Below are 15,444 nucleotides of genomic sequence, written 5' to 3'. Positions count from 1 at the left end.
TTTTTTTTCCTTTCCGACTCCTACTTTAAAATCTGTCTCAATACCACAACTATACTTGATTTCATTATAAGCTCTACAGTCACTCACACATCCTCTTCCTCTTTAACTCTGCTATCTACTGACTCCTTTATAAAGTCTCTCCTCTTTCCCTTCTAAAGCTTCTGTGGGGGGGTGGGGAGGCGTTAACTTCCAGACCAGGACTCAGCCCCGGCCAGGTATTTGCCGTGCCCCGCTTCTCCAGCCTCCCTGCCACTGTCCTGCTCCCATTCCCTGCCCAGGACACCTGGCCCAGCGAGGGTGGCCAAGGCCCATGCAGCCCAGGTGTTGCTGCCACGAAGCAGGAGTGCCTCCCCCAAGAAGGCCTCGGACCATCCTCCACTCCATCCCGGACCCTTGGGTGCCTCCCAGCCAATGGCCGCCACTGCCCTCCTCCTGCGTCTGGGTGGGGCTCCCTACTCCACTCTGTCTGCACCTCGTCTCTAGCCAGGCACACCTGCTCTGCCCCCTACTGTCGCCACCCCCTCCTGAGTGCAGTTTCCTTCCCCTCCTCTTGTATCCTATCCTACCCTGGGCCTTGCTGCTGCCTGAGCAAAGGGCGGGGATATAGCCTGCTGATCCAGTCATGATGTGATGCTGCAATGGACAGATTTGCATATTCCTCTATTATTAGATTAGATATTTTGTGTCTCTGACCCTCAGGTTCTCATTTATAAAATGGAGAGACAGGGGCAGTTAGAGAAGATGTCGTAGGTAGTATATTAGTTTGGTAGGGCTTCCAGAACAACATTTTATTTTTTCATGGTTCTGGAGGCTAGAAGTCCAAGATCAAGGTGTGGGCAGGATTAGCTCCTTTTGAGGCTTCTCTCCTTGGCTTGGGGATGGCTGCCTTCCCTCTGTGTTGTCACCACTGTCCCGCTGTGTGCATGTGTCTGGTATCATTCTCTCTTTGTCCACAATTTCCCTTCTCATAAGGACTCAGTTCTGTTGGATTAGGACCCACCATAAAGACATCACTTTTACTTCATTACCTATTTAAAGATTTTATGTTCAAATACAGTCACATGTTTGGAGGTGAAGACTTCAACATATGAATTTGGGGGGAACACAGTGTTTAGCATTTGGGTAACATTCTGAGATGCTATCTACATGCAGCAGATTTATGGGGCAGGGATGGGAAATCTCAGAAACAAAAAGCAAAAAGAAGTGAGGGAAGCAGGAGCGGGCAGTGGGAGAATTTGAACCATGATAGAGTCGTAACGAAGGTCTGCATGGTCCCACAGAGAGCTTGGAACTAGGATGGCCCTTGAGAGTTACCCTGAGTTGGGCAAGGGGGCGGGGTCTTTGCACCTTGACGTTAACCAGATGTCAAGGAAAGGCACACCCTCCAGGGGAGGAAAGGAGGAGTATCCTTGGGCCAGGAAACTTCCCTCATTTGAAGGTTATTTGTCTAAGCCTTCAGCTTGCTTTGGTCTTGAAAGAGCAAAGCAGGGTGGTGTGCGCAAGTCCATTAAAGAGCTAAATGCCAATTTGACCATCATATAGAAATGTGATGAGGACTGGCTGAGGCAAGTATAGTCCCTGGCAGGTGGTGGGATCTCTATTGACATCATTTCCCTTCCCTGGTCCCAATCTTCCCGTTCCACAAGCCCCTTCCTTAACAGCAAGATCCTCAATCAGTGGGAGATCCTGGCCTCCTACACACCTCTACTTAATGTGTTTCTGCTAAATAGGGACAGAGTCCCAGGGAGCTGGTTTTCAGGGACTTTCTAGTGTTGATATTTAACTTCCCTCCCCTCTGACCTCCCTTCTGTCATCCAGATAGATCAAATCCACAATCCATAAACTCTCTGAACTCTTTATAAAAGGAGCTCTTCAGGGAGCTGCATGCTGCTCCCATACAAAGCTCAGTAATTTTCAGGGTTTTTTTTATTATGATGATTATTTTTAATAATACCCTACATTTAACATTTCCCATTTGCAGAGCCATGGAGAAGAGCATGTGGAACATAAAGCGCAGTGAGCACAGGAGGAAAACAAAAGAGGAGTGGGTGGGTGCAGACAAAGAGGTTGCCTTGTATCTCTGACACAAGGCTTTGTGGTGGCTGTTGATCAGTGCAAATGAAAATCCAACGGGGAGAGCCACGTGCCTCTCCAAACTGTGAAATAATGCTTCATGGCAGGGAGTCCTTGGGAGGAGGAACAGTTAGGCTTCGAGAGAAGCTAAATGGCAGCCCATTGTTATAGAAGATGTAACCTAGCAATGAATGGATGGGGAGAAAGAAATGACTTTAAATAAAGAAAGGCTATGTGTGGAAGTGAAAGAAATACATAGTATCCTTCTTTTCTCAGCTTTTCCTAATGGAAACTAGCAGGACATTAATGGAGATTTGCTCCATGTATTTGTTCTCCCAAGGACAAGACCTCATGTGGCCTGTACTTCAATACTACCTGGACATGGATCCTATTTCCAGGTGTTAACTCACACTCACAACATTAAGTAGGATAAAGAAGCAAAATGTTTCAAGCCATGAAAGGAAGCAGTTTGTTCTGACCTCCAATGAGCCTCCTGAGTGGTGAGGGAGTGGCATGAGACAGTTATATCCTTGTAATGGATATATGAGAGAAAAGGCTCTTTCACATTAAGTGACTCGGGGATCAGAGACACTCCCAAGGCAGCATTTGGCTTATTGGGCCACCATTTCCCTTCTGACATTATTCACTAATTCCTCATTTAATTAGTCAGCTCAGACTTCCATAACAAAATACCACAGACTTAAAAAACAGACATTTATTTCTCCCAGCCTCAGAGCCTGGGATTCCAAGACCCAGATACCAGCAGATTCTGTTCCTCATTGAGCTTCTCTATCCAGATTTCACATAGCTGCCTTCTCACTGTGTCCTTGCAAAAGTTAAAAGAGGGAGAAAGGCAGTAAGCACCCTGGGTGTCTTTTATTTTAAGGGCACTAATCCTATCAAGAGAGTCCCACCTCAGGACCTTATCTAACCCTAATTACCCCCAAAAGGCCCCACCTCCTGATTCCATCCCATTGGGGAGGGAGGGAGGGCTTCAACACCTGAAAATGGTGAGGGACAAGATTCAGTCCAAGCATCTTTTATGCTAGAGAGAAGGAGAAAGTGGGGATACTGTCTGAGAGATAATGTAGTTAGGAAAGTAAAAAACTTCCCCAAAGACTTGACTTAGCCAGAATCTGAGAGATGAGCAGAGGACAACTAGGAAAGAGCATTTGAGGCAACTGAGCAGTATGAGCAGAGGCCTCAGGAGGGAAACAAGGCATGTTCAAAGCCTGAAGAAGGCATTGCATCTGGAGCAGAAAGCTCAGGAAAGTGAAATGGGCAAAGGATTGTTGGGGGCCAGACCTGGCAGGGCCTTACCAGGCCTGCTAAGGAGCTGTCATTACCCAGCACAATGTGAATCCTCTGAAAGAATCTGCACATTTAAAGTTTCCCGTCTACAGAGCCCTGGAGAAGAGCCTGTGATCATAGTTACCGCTTGAGATTGTCCTGCCTCCATTGTGAAGAAGAAACTAAAAAGTGACCTGAATTGGAAAAGATACTGGTATACAGCTGGGAATAACTGCAATAATACATGCAGGAGATGGCGATGGCTCCGAAGAGAGTAGTGATGGTAGGAAAGATGTGTGAACTGACCCAGGAGTTATTGAAGAGGCAAAGGCAGGGACATGGTTTGGCAATAGATTAGATACTGGGGACAACGGGGAGGGAATTAGAGATTAGAGCCCTGGCTGGTTAGTTCAGGCTCGGTTGGTTAGAGTGTTGTCTCAAAACACCAAGGTTGTGGGTTTGATCTCCAGTCAGGGCATATAGAAGAAGCAAAATCTCTATCTATCTATCTATCTATCTATCATCATCTACCTATCTCTGTCAAATCAATAAATAAAAAATAAAGATCTCAATATCCTTGACACCTGACAGAAGAATCTGGCCCAGATGTGTGTACTCAGTACATTTCAGATCTTATAACCCTCAATCTTCACGTGGAGCCCCAGGGCATACCTCCCATAATTAGAAAGCACATATTTCCCATGGCCTTGGAAAGTCCTTGGCCAGTTTGCTCTCAGACCTCCTCTTGACCCTTCTCCTGCTTTACTCTACATGCAAAGAGATTGGTTCTGCAGTCTTGGTTTTCCAGTTTCACTCCTGGATGCTTTTGGCCATTGGGAGGCCCTATAGAGCAGTGGTTCTCAACCTTGGCTGCACATTAGAATCACCTGGGAATCTTTTTAAAATCCTGATTACTAATGTTGTGGCCCCACCCCATAACAAAGAAACAGAATTTCTGGAGGATGAGGCCCAGAAATCAGGATTTTAAAAAGATTCCCAGGTGATTCTAATGTGCAGCCAAGGTTGAGAACCACTGCTATAGAGTCTAGGGCAGGAAGAAGAAGAATGTGGATACATCTCTAAGTCTCAGGAACTATCTATCCTCTGGGATTCCAGCTCCTGCAGAACAGGTCTGCCTTGATAGTCTGGCCCTCTGCTCCCAGGACACTACTTTTCCTTATTGTGCCCCAGACTAAGACTCATAGTGATTTTCTGCAGTTACCAATCTCCAGGTGATTTCACTCTCCCCTATTTGGCTTCTCAACTCTTTCATTGCTTATATAACTATTTCCCCGAATTAGCATCCATCTGTTTGCCAGGTTTGGCCTTATTTTATACAGTTCTGAAAGTCACTAAGACCAGAAATACGACTCTTCCAACCACTTATCAATGCCTGAAATTCATTTGTTTCCTCCTCTATGACATAGAAGACTTAAGAAGCAAATAATCTGAGGAGACTTTACAAATTGAATTACTCACAGGACATGGTATTTCCCCCCCCCATAGATCAGAATATATTTGGTGTAAGTAAACAGCAGTATGCAGTGGGATGGGGTAGAGGAGTGCTAACAAGAATCACAGGGAGAAGGACAAGGACTAAGGAAGGTAGAAAAAAAAGTGTAACATGCTAAAGATTTACTTATTTCAAAATTTGCCACAGGCAAGCCACAGGGTGACACCATTGCTAAACATATATTGGAAAGAATGACACCCAAGTGTTAGGTGAGTTAACAATTAGACAAATAAATGTACGATCTCAAGAGGAATAGTTATAAAGCTCCATTAGCAAAGAGAAGCGTATGAGACCAAATGTCTGTTCTGTTTATTTTTTAACTTTATCTATGGTCAAGTTAAAATAATTTCCATCTGAAGTCTATATATACCAAGCTATGATAGCCAATCAGTCTCCATTCTATACTGAATGTCGTTTACAAAAGAACATGTGTTTATATAGTCTACATGTCACTAGTAGACACATTCCTAACATATTGGGGCAGGGAACTAAAGCATGAATCCAGGGTATTTTTGTTCAGAGCTTTTTACACTCATGAGGATAATTCTAGTGTAATACAAAATTGGATTTGCTTGGTTGTAAATATAACCTGTGTTTTAGCAATCTGTGGTATGAATGACTCAGGTTGTGGCTTTTACTATTTTTTATTGAATTTTTTTTGGTGACCCTGGTTAACAAAATTATACAGGTTTTGGATTCACACACACAATAAATTCCACAGATGATGTGTTGTGGACTTGTGGCTTTTAGAAATAGCTCACATTTATTATATCACTTGGTACATTGAACAAGCCAAATTCTGCAACCCCTGCACCTCCCTTTATGACTTCTCTCTCTCTCTCTCTCTCTCTCTCTCTCTCTCTCTCTCTCTCTCTCTCTCTTCCATTTTATAAACACTGTTAATGCAAGATTTTATAGTAAAGTTCAGTAAACTACAACACATGCCTTGCATACATGAATGAGAGCCTCATCTGGCTCTCAGTTGCCATGACCCTTGCTGTTCCATTTTCGGACTTTTCAGGATTTATGTGATTGTATACAATCCCTCATCACTCTCATAGAGAAATGAGAGATAGAAGAAAAATGAGACAGAGATGTGTATATATGTACTTTATTACATGTATACATAGTAGTTTATTGAACTTCATGAAGCTTTCTGACCATGTCATTGATGATTTGGGAAATGCAACATTTCCTCTGGGAGATGTGAAGTGTAGGAAAATAAAATGAGATTGGTAGTCTGTACTTAAATGTGTCAAGTAAAAGCTCTTAATAAAAAAAATGTTTAGACCGTACACTTTTTAATGGATCACATCAATTATCATACAGGTTTCCATATATTCATTTCTGTATCAGTTTTTATTTTTGTTTACTCACTCATTCCTTCATAAAGTATTCAGACGCCAAGTACGGATTGGTAACCTCCTGTGTCATTGTGCTCAGTGCCAGTCTTCACATCCAAAGCACCTACAGTCTGTACCTGTGCTGTCTGAGACCGCAGTCACCGGCCACCTGTGGCTACTGAGCACTTTCGGTGTCACTAGTCTGAATTGAGAAGTGCAGTAGTGTAAAATGCACATTGGATTTCTTTGAGATTTAGTATAAAAATTAAGTCTAGTTCATGAATAATTTTTAATTGGTTTTCTTTTTTTTCTATATTGATGAAGGTATTACATATGTGTCCTTATCACTCCATTGTCCCCCCTCCCCCACTCATGCCCTCACCAAGTCCTTTGGTTGATCTCTCCCCCTTATCCCCACCCTCCCCTACCTTCCCTCTGAGGTTTGATGGTCTGATCAATGCTTCTTTGTCTCTGGATCTGTTTTCATGAATAATTTTTATGTTGCTTACATGTTGAAGTAATTACATAGATTACATATACTTTTAACTGTTAAAAATATATGTTGAAAATTAATTTTAAATGTTTATTTTTATCTTTTTAATGTGGCTACTAGCAAACTAAAAAAATACACATGCTGCTAAGGGCAGTTTAAAATTAATCATTATCTGATGACAAGTTATAATAAGCACTATGAAATTCAAACCCCTTTCACCACCAACATGAAGCATGTCTGACCACGTCATTGGTGATTTGGGAAATACAACATTTCCTCTGGGTGATGTGAAGTATAGTAAAATAAAATGAGATTGGTAGCCAGAGAAATGTGACTTTGAATCTAGTAGACACTAGCTCTGTGGCCCTCAAAAAGTTATTAAACTTTCTGAATCTTAATTGACTCATCAGTTAAACACCCCACAGGATTGGAGACATCGTTAGGGTAATGAATGTAAAGTACCTAGTTCAGTGCTTGACATATACTAGCTGCTCAAAAATAATACCAATTATTTTGCTTGTTTTTCTTTAATCAAGTATGTAGGGGGGACAAGTGGGTAACACAGGACTGATTTCGCAATAGTGTCACCAACTCAAGCAGCATCAAAGGTCCTGATACACAGTGGAAATCATATACTGATGCGTATTGAGGAAAATGCCCCATTAGCGAAGTATTACTTGGTTAGGGCTCACTTCACCCTTTGTTAATTTCAAAACATATAAATTTCCAACCCATTCAAATGTCCTACCTGGGAATTACAAGGTAGCATTTATGCCAATAGCATAATAAGAGACATGAGCAAGGTCCACGTCCCTCTGCTCAGAGGTAGACTTAATACTTTCACCTGCCAGCCACATTCTGCCCATGTGACTAAGGCCTCCATAACCTTAGCCATGATCTTCGGTGAGCTGCTCTAGAAGTAGAACAGTATGTGCTGAAATTATTATTGAATGCAAATATACCATTCTATGAAGATTTAGAAGTCTGTGATAGTTCTCTGTATTTCTAAAAAAATATACTACAAGGCCATCTACATACTGCTTTAAGTTGGATTACCAACCAATTAACCAAGTAAAAGAGGAAATCTTGAATGAAGGCTCAGTGTCAGAAAATTGTCAATCTGATTTATATCTATTGTGACTCTGGGCAGGTTTCCCAAAACTCAGGTCAACTTTCCAAGAATAGCTGTCATTTAATAGTAAGCTACAGACTATCCAAAAGGGAATTTGAATCTGAATCCATTCTTTCTAAGGTATGTAGCTCTCCTCTTCCTTTTTCTTTCCCCAGGAGAAGGGTAGCTAGGCATAAATCAAAAATAGGCATTCTAAAAAATGCATGCTATCATTGCTTGAAACACAGAATTTATTTTCCACATTGCTACAATATTTTGTATGCCTCTGGAACATACTGAAGTGTTACTAATAGAGAACCTAACGATCTACTATTTCCATGGGGAAATCAGTCCACCATCTAACCTTAGTCAACCATACACTCCTTTGTACACTGGTGGGATCAGGAATATAGTTATCTCACATGCCACACCCTTCTTTGATTCTCTCACTTATTTCTTCCACCTGTAAAGAAATTTTTAGCTTTTTCTCTCTCCTACACACCCATGTCTAATTGCTCTTTCCCCATCCTGGTTATCCTGCAACCTGAAAGTAGAAGACTTGCTTATCTGATTGGTTAGCATTCCAGGACATTTATCAGGGTATTATCATTTGCATGGATTACTATTTTTTAAGAGGTATCCAGACATGTTCCATGTTTTTTTTCTTCCACCTCTTTCATTCAACAGATATTTTAGTGCCTTCACCATCCCAGGTACTGTTTTAGTTGCTGAGATAAATAAATGAACAGACCAAAATCCCTTTCTTAATGGAATTTGTATTTTAGTTCTGAATGATCTTTAATCAACAAGCTCAATAACTTTAAAATTAAATAGCTCAGATGACGATCAGTGCTAAAGAGAAAAATAATGCAGAGAAATGAGAGGGTTGTAGGAGTTTCATTTTAAGTCAGGACAGATGAGTACAATATCACCTAGAGGTGGCTTTTTGACCTAGAATCTAGGTATAGGAACAGACACCTTGCTCCTTCCTTCTCCTTGACTTCATTCCTTCATGTGGCTGGCTAGAGAGTGGTGCAACCTCAAGATTAAATTCTGCAGTGAAATTCTAAACTGTGTACTCCAATTCCAGCATCTACCAGAGGGCTTCATATCTACTAACATGACTAATCAACCCTGTTCATTGCCTAGTATTCCCTTGGGAATTTCCCCAATGTTAGCAGGGCAGGATTTTAGAAGTGCTGGCATTTCAGCTATAATAGCTCCAAAATACACTAACAGAACACTCTCACACTCTGGCATCATTCTCTCTCCATCTTGTTGGGTAGGGAGGGAGAGCAGAATCCCAATATGTAACTGTGAATGATGACTTCTGCAGCCAGGCCTGAGTTTCTAGTTCAGTGAAGAATGAAAAGGAGCGGTTCTGTGCAATTTCAGATAAACAAACATAAGCACTTTGTTTCACTGATAACTAATGTTTTATTGACAGTCCTAAATTTTAACACTTTTCTAAAAAATTTACATCTATCATTTTATTTTATCTTCATGAATATTTTGTTGTATGTGTATAATTATCCACTTCTCTCATTTTTTAAAATTTTTTTATTGATTAAGGTATTACAAATGTGTCTTTATCCCCCCATTGTCCCCTCATCTCCCAGTCTTGCCCTCACCCTCACCCCCTGTTGTCTGCGTCCATCACTTATGCTTATATGCATGCATACAAGTCTTTTGGTTGATCTCTCTTCCTTACCCCCACCCTCCCCTACCTTCCCTCTGAGGTTTGAGCATCTGATCGATGCTTCTCTGTCTCTAGATCTGTTTTTGTTCATCGGTTTATGTTGTTCATTATAATCCACAAATGAGTAAGAGCATGTGATATTTATCTTTCTCTGACTGACTTATTTCACTTAGCATAATGCTCTCCAGCTCCATCCATGCTGTTGCAAATGGTAAGAGTTCCTTCCTTTTTACTGGGGCATAGTATTCCATTGCGTAGATGTGCCAAAGTTTTTTAATCCACTCATCTGCTGATGGGTACTTAGGCTGATTCCAAATCTTAGCTATTGTTAATTGTGCTGCTAATAACATAGGGGTGCATATATCCTTTCTGATTGGTGTTTCTGGTTTCTTGGGATATATTCCTAGAAGTGGGATCACTGGGTCAAATGGAAGTTCCATTTTTAGTTTTTTCAGGAAACTCCATACTGTTCTCCACAGTGGCTGCACCAGTCTGCATTCCCACCAGCAGTGCAGAAGGGTTCCTTTTTCTCCGCATCCTTGCCAGCATTTGTCATTTGTTGATTTGTTGATTTGTTGATGATAGCCATTCTGACAGGTGTGAGATGGTACCTCATTGTCATTTTGATTTGCATCTCTTGGATGATTAGTGACTTTGAGCATGTTTTCATATGTCTCTTGGCATTCCTTATGTCTTCTCTCGAAAAGTATCTACTTAGAACCGTTGCCCATTTTTTGATTGGGTTGTTTGTCTTCCTTCTGTTAAGTTACATGAGTTCCCTGTAAATGTTGGAGATTAAACCCTTATCAGAGATATCATTGACAAATATGTTCTCCCATGCAGTGGGTTTTCTTGTTGTTTTGTTGATGGTTTCTTTTTCCACTTCTCTCATTTGAAGAAGCTAGAGCACACAGAAGTTAAGGAACTTGTAGACGGTAATGGCAGATATAAGACTCTCACCTAAGCCATCTGGCTTCAGAGCATTCATTTAGAGACCATGCAGTATTGGCCCTGAAATACCAAATGTGGTGGCTTAAAAGGAAAGGCTCTCATTGGTTAAATTACCCACACAAGCTTTAATTCCTCAAGGTTCTATGGAATTCATTGTTTCTCTCTCTCCCTTCTCTCTTCCCTTCCCTTCCCTTTTTATTTCTTCCTAATTCCTTCCAGCTAAGGATACTCTCCCTCTCAGGATCTCCAAAGACGAATAACTTTTTCCTCTACACAGCACAAAACCTTTGGGAACTCTTTCTTTTTCTTTTTCTTTAAATATATTTTATTGATTTTTTACAGAGAGGAAGGGAGATAGAGAGTTAGAAACATCGATGAGAGAGAAACATCAATCAGCTGCCTCCTGCACACCTCCTACTGGGGATGTGCCCACAACCCAGGTACATGCCCTTGACCAGAATCAAACCTGGGACCTTTCAGTCCACAGGCCGACGCTCTATCCACTGAGCCAAACCGGTTTCGGCAAGGGAACTCTTTCTAATGCCTTTTCTAAATGCTAGTAGCAAAGATAAAGAGACAGAAGGTAGATATTTTTTTCCAGAACACTTCCTCCTTACCACCTCTCTCTTCTCTCTTACATTCTCCTGAGAATGACAGTTAGCACTGTAGGGAAGGGACGACTGTGTGTTTTATTCCCTTCTACCCTCTGAGGTTCTCCAGTGGAAGCCCTATAAATTGGACTGAAAAAAAGACAGAATAAGAGAAAAACAAACAGAAGTTTAACATGAGCATCATGCATTTACATGGGAATACCCAGTGATGAGTAGTCAAAGGGAGTGAAGATGGATAGTCTAGGCACATAACTTAGTGGAGAAAGGGAGGAGAGAAAGGCCCTTATGGAAAAGCAAATGACTCTTTGGAAAGATAAGGCCCTTAGGAGAATAGATCGGAGACCTAGTAATTTGTGACAATGTCTGGACATGATGCCGGAAGAGGTTAGAATTGTCTGAGAAAGGGATTTATGACAATTGAGTTCTTCAGTGGAGGTTCTGCTTTTAGGCAGATAGTGATTTCAGGAACTCAGATGTCTCAAAATCATTCTTATGTCAAAGTAGCATAAATTTGGGGGATGGCATGTCCTGATCCCCTTCACAATGTAAACAAATGTTTGGGAAGTGCCTTCTTTCCAAAAACCTGGGTATGTGGCCCACAGTGTCTCTGGATGAGGGGAAAGAGTTGGATGAGGAGTCTGTTGGCCACTGGGAGAGAGAAAGGCTTACCCTTCTAGCTTTTGAACCCTTGTTCTTTGTCTCTTCCAAGGCTTCTATCAACAGTCCTAACTAGATGGCACCCAATCTGAAACGGTCTTGGGTGAGAGATAAGGTGCTAGGATAAAAAACTGTGATAATTAAAGGGAGAAGAGAGCACCTAAAAATTACTGATCCTTGGGTATAAGTCATTCTTAAATCACTATTCAAATATAGGACACATACTAAGACTGTGTAATCTATGAATGAACATTCTGTAGGGTGTGTATTCTGTCAGCTTGGGGTCATAAAAAGGTGACAAAGCTCAGCTTTCCCCTTTAAAGATCTCCAAATCCAGATAAAACTAATAATTAATTTCCTTTAAAAATATTTAACATTCTCATTGTTGAGGTTTGTGAGAGGTGATTGAAAGTGTTGATTTCGATAGAAATATATCATTATTACACTCTGTTCAACAGACAAGAGTGTTACTCAAGGCTTGTAGCTTGATGCTAGGCATTTTGGGTGTTTTTTCTATTAAAAGTTGAAAGCAGAAGTGTAACATATTAGGCTAGTTTATCTGCATTAAAAAAAAATCTTTCTTTTCCATCCTTTTCCTCCCCACGTTTTGCCTCCAATATCTCTGTGTGAATATGAACCACTTTCAAACAAGTTAAACTTGAAGATCTACTTAGTTTCTCGGGCTCATTACCAAGGATTTAAAACCTCTCTATTCATTCACCAACAATGGTTTCCATGGCAATTACTGCAACACATGACATCCCCTGCAGCTCTGCTTAAAAATGCACCAGCAGAAATGGCTACACATCAACACATTCATAGGAAAAGCTAGGCTAGGCAGGTCTCCTCACTGGCACTGGGCATAAGAAATTAATTTTTATTTTAAAAGACAAATCAATCATTTTGATTTCTTTGTGTAATATTAATTTTCTCCTCTTTTTATTTCAACCTATCACACTTGTGAAGATATGATTTTATAGCAAATCACTTTAATTGCATTTATGTGAAAGTGGCCAAGGATGAAGACAGAGTGTTTACCATAATGTCCATCACCCTTTACCCCCTTCATCTGTTTCTGACTCTAGTCATTACTCCTAGCCCTTTCCCCTTCCAAGAGAGACATAAATTCTGAAAGAATAAGTAAAATGCCAAAGTAGAAGCACAAATCTAGCAGAGAATCATGATTTATACAATCTGTCCACCCTTTCTATCTTCAACCAAGAAACCACAGTAAAAGCTCTGCATGAATCATTTCATCACGTGCATATGAGATTTATATTTTTACCATTGCACAAATTTAAAAAAATGCATGTTCAGAAAGATAAAGAAATTGAGCCAGAATTGATATTGTTTAAACCCAATTGGCCCAGCTCCAGAGCCCATGCTCTTGAATTAATTGATAAAGAGACTTATTCTCTCACTCAGGTTTGAGTGAAGATAAAGTGGGGAGAGGAGTGCAGTCAAGAGATCTAGGCTATTATCTGAGCTCTTGAGAGTCCCTATATACTGTTTGGGATCATCTTAAACAAGTAACTGCAGCCTTACTCCTTCATTTTTCTGGGAAATATTAACAGTGATGTTGACCTGCTTTCCTGGGTCATGTAACAAGAGACTGTGCAATAAACAATAGGTGAGAGTTTTGAAATGTTAAGTAATGAAGGTGACCAGAAACTTTCAGAGATAGACCTACACACAGGGAAGACAGAGAGGAAATGAACACAATATAAATGACTTAAAATGAATAGGAAAAAGGGGCTTGCCCGAAGAGAATGGATAGTGTAATTTAATTACCTTCATTCTATCGCGTCCTAAACAGATGTGCTGGATGAGAACTCATGTCCAGATTCTGATTTCTGCGAGACCTGGCTCTAGAGATGTAAAGGTGCCCCATGAGGAGACTATCTAAGTCATTTCTGGCTGTTTCTGGTCCAAGAATATATAAGTATATAAAACCCTGGAAAACTTTATGTGTGTGCATTAATTTCTCTGCAAGGGAGAATTTTTTGACTTGGAGGTTTTCTTTTTAGCAAGCATCAGTTATCTTCAGCTTGGGAGCCTGAGTGTTTAATCATTAAGTAAGGAGCTATATTAGTTTCATATTAAGGTAATAGTTAGGCTTATCTAATTTTGCATTTGCTTTACTTAGGTTCAGTCCTTAATGATGTATGATACCTTTAATTAAGGGTCAGCAATTAATGAGGCAGTTGAGGTTACCATACTTGACTTTATGCTTTAGTTAGCAGAAACTAGTCATGGTGGTAACTTTGCATCATTTTCTCCTTTTCCTGCACTTTGGAGATCATCTAAAAGATAGCTTTGGAAATAGCACAGAACTGTGTCTCGACACATACCTATATATTTATGTCACAAGCATTTATTCAGTAACTAAGGATGCAAAACAGAGTCCTGCATGGTCCTTACATTCAAGGAAGTAGGGGTCTAGGCATAACCATAACAGATATTAACAGGCATCATTTAAAAAGAACTATCGTCTATATAGATGTGATGAAGCTGGGGCCCAAAGACTTGAGAATTTCACTTATATGGAAAATGTGTAGAAAAAATGTGTCTCAATTGCCAATGATTGTTCCAAGCCCTATCAAGACAGTATCAAATAAAGGCACTTGGGAATTTTAATTTTCAGAAAAAAACATTAAGCAATCACATTTTACAAACTTTTAGATTGGTCATTTTTGTCCATAGCTTACATAAATGGATTATAACTGAATTTTACAGTGGGTCTAAAAGACTAGATTTTTGCTATTTGGGGATATTTTAAAAAACCACTTTAGGAAATTGGTTTAGCTTCTTGGAAATAAATAATTCTTCTAGAATGTGTTTCTTATATATATGTCTACTTAAATGTTTGTTCTTGCAGATTATACAAGCTATAGTCAAAACATATGAATGGCATTTTGGCTTTCAGAGACATTCCTGTTTAAATGTAAATATGCATCAGTATACATATTTAAATATTGGTCACATCTGCTACTAAAAGTGAAGAGGGTCATTACAAAGAGGAGAGTGGTCATTTAGAGAATATAATCTTGATATATAAAAGGCTAAAACTTCCAGATCAATTTATTCTAAACTAAATAATAGATACAACTAAATTTGATGAGTCAAATAAACATCTATAATAATACAAGGGTAATATGCTAATTAAACTAAACAACCTTCCAGATGAAGCCGGGGCCGAGGGAAGCCCAGGTCCTGGGTGCCTGCAGGCGGCCGGAGGGAAGCTAGCCCAGGTCCCAGGTGCCAGAGGGAAGCCAGTACCAGCAGCTGGGGGAAGGAAGGCCTACTCTTGCACAAATTTCGTGCATCGGGCCTCCAGTTCCCTCTATTGCTCAATTCAGTTTTAATGTTACAGAGAACTGAAGAGAGACACTAAGGGAAAGTTTATCTTAAAACTAAAGAATCATGTAAGATTTCCAACAAACACACAAGGGAAAGTGCATTGACTATAATTCAGAAGACCTTGGATAGAATCCCAAGTTGTCATTTATAGTAGTTTCCTCCTATCCTCAGGGGATATATTTCACCATCCACAGTGGATGCCTGAAACCATGGATAGTACTGAAATATATATACACACACTAGGTTTACCTATACCTATGAGAAAGTTTAATATATAACTCAGGCACAGAAGAGATTAACAACAACTAATAATAAAATTGAACAATTATAACAATAAAATAAG

Source organism: Myotis lucifugus, unplaced genomic scaffold (assembly GCF_000147115.1).
Source record: "Myotis lucifugus unplaced genomic scaffold, Myoluc2.0 scaffold_129, whole genome shotgun sequence".
NCBI classification, from domain to species: domain Eukaryota; kingdom Metazoa; phylum Chordata; class Mammalia; order Chiroptera; family Vespertilionidae; genus Myotis; species Myotis lucifugus.
This window is presented reverse-complemented; position numbering follows the sequence as displayed.